General features: G+C 39.4%; 1 non-coding gene across 1 annotated transcript; it reads right to left on the reverse strand.

Moving 5' to 3' along the window:
* Positions 1–1313: 1313 nt before the first annotated feature.
* Positions 1314–1388, reverse strand: Trnas-cga. Its single transcript has one exon. It is a non-coding gene; the product is annotated as a tRNA-Ser (tRNA).
* Between the last annotated feature and the right edge of the window lie 1082 nt (positions 1389–2470).

Consider the following 2470-nt stretch of genomic DNA (forward strand, 5'->3'; position numbering starts at 1 on the left):
TAACGTGTATACTGGGAATCTGTGTCTGCTGCAAATCATATTGTATATCTGACATGCGACAGCAGCTGTTAGAGGAGCAATCTGGATTTTGTAGGAGGCGAGTAATTACATTGTACGAAGGTGTGTGAGTTATTGTATGAGCTATCCCTGTGCGCTCGCATAAAAGATAAAAACACGATAAGAATGACAAAGCTGCCATAAATGTCTCAGATGATAAGCAAAGATAACCCTCAGCGACCGGCCACGAGAAGAACAAATGATCCACTATGGCCGGCATTGTAGGAAATTGAAAGATAAACGTCAAAAATTTGAAATGTTAATGATGAATGCAGTAAACACGCCCTACGTTCTTGCTTCTTAAATTGAAAGTAATATTAATAATGTGCTAATAACTACCAGAGGACAAGAACGACCGGGAGTATCATCAGACACAAAGAAATTATAAATCAATCAGCTGCAACTTCAAGAGGCCACTACTAAAAATTAAAGTATTACCGACACACTATGACATTGGTCAATAATGTATCATGTAAGTTCCCTTTCTAAATTATTGGTGGTACGATTTTAGTTTCTCGATACCAACGCTGCTGTGGTTTTACCTGCCAGTATAGATTAACTCTCAGTGCTCAAGTTTTCGAGACAGGAAATTGATCTCGTCTTAATGGGCAGTACTGTTCCAGCCTGTGTGGTAGACGTTGTTAGCCTGTCACCATAACACTTATTGTTGGCATTTACTCATTAATGTTTGAATAATACCGTTTGCTTACGTGAATAATATTGTTTGCTTACATTTTCTGTTTTCGCCATCACTATACAAAGCAACTAGTATACGGGATATCATTTACTAACGATTGAGCTACCAACTGTCTAAAATTTACATGCCATATGATGCTGATAAAGGCACAAACAACTATCTATGAATGATCACAAAAGGTTAACATCAGAAAACTTATAACTCAGGTACCCACATTTCTCATGTTTCTTCATCGTCACAAATATTGTTTTAGTCGTTACAGAACCGTGTGGCTACACCTTGGTAAACTACCGTTAGAATAAAGCACCCGGATTTATCAGCCAATGCTGAACTTCTTATTTCATATCTCTAATACCTATGTAATCTAGGAATGTGAACCAATTCCACGGGGTCCTGGGAGAGATTATAGTCAAAGAACTCGTGATCTAATCTGTACTGGTGTGTTGCAATTTTTTTTTTAAATAAGATATTTCCTTAATCATTTAGATATTACAAGCCTCTGACTTAGAATAAATACAACTCATCTCAGATCTGAAACTTCCTGGCAGATTAAAACTGTGTGCCGGACCGAGACTCGAACTCGGGACCTTTGCCTTTCGAGAGCAAGTGCTCTACCAACTGAGCTACCCAAGCACGACTCACGCCCCGTCCTCTCAGCTTTACTTCTTGGTCCGGCACACAGTTTTAATCTGCCAGGAAGTTTCATATCAGCGCACACTCCGCTGCAAAGTGAAAATCTCATTCTTAAAACATCCCCCAGGCTGTGGCTAAGCCATGTCTTCGCAATATCCTTTCTTTCAGGAGTGCTAGTTCTGCAAGGTTCGCAGGAGAGCTTCTGTAAAGTTTGGAAGGTAGGAGACGAGGTAGTGGCAGAGGTAAAGCTGTGAGTACGGGGCGTAAGTCGTGCTTGGGTAGCTCAGTTGGTAGAGCACTTTCCCGCGAAAGCCAAAGATTCCGAGTTCGAGTCTCGCCCCTACACACAGTTTTAATCTTCCAGGAAGTTTCGTATCAGCGCACACTCGGCTGCAGAGTGAAAATCTCATTCTGCAAACATCTCAGATGTGTTTTATCAGTTGAGTATGTGGGTCTCACTTTGGCCAATGTTTAAAAGAGTGCCACACTATGATAAGTGTAATTTATCCAGTTATCAAGGGTTTCTGTTAGATACATGCATCACTGACGTTTTCTTCTATACTTTTATCGAAATGTGCAACGCGTCACTTCACAGGATAAGTATACATAATAAGTTTCGACGTTAATGTATACATTGCTCTTCAGTCCACCTAATGCTAATACTCTCAAAAATAGGGTGGTATACAGGCCTCCAGGTTTTCAATAAATATTCGGTCAAGATATAAAAGGATTTGTTTAGAAGAAATAGATCTTAAGTAGAATTATCACTTACTTCGGTACCTATCAGACTTCTATATTGTTGAGGAAACGACGAAAAATGTTTGTTGAATCATACTGAACTTCGTTGAGAGATAGTAACTATTTTATGACGGATAACACAGGTAATTTTTCCTCGAATTTTTCAGGTATGGCTATCACTGTTTATCTCAAATTGCGATAGGTTAGTTATTTATTACGAATTTCATTAGCGGAAACGTATATATTGTGATGATGCAAGGGGTACCTAACACTTTGAAGCTGTATCTTACAAGAACAGGTGAACAACACACGCTATTCTTGCTGCTCGATCTTGTGCGATCAGCA

Source organism: Schistocerca piceifrons, chromosome 3 (assembly GCF_021461385.2).
Source record: "Schistocerca piceifrons isolate TAMUIC-IGC-003096 chromosome 3, iqSchPice1.1, whole genome shotgun sequence".
Taxonomy (NCBI): Eukaryota; Metazoa; Arthropoda; class Insecta; order Orthoptera; family Acrididae; genus Schistocerca; species Schistocerca piceifrons.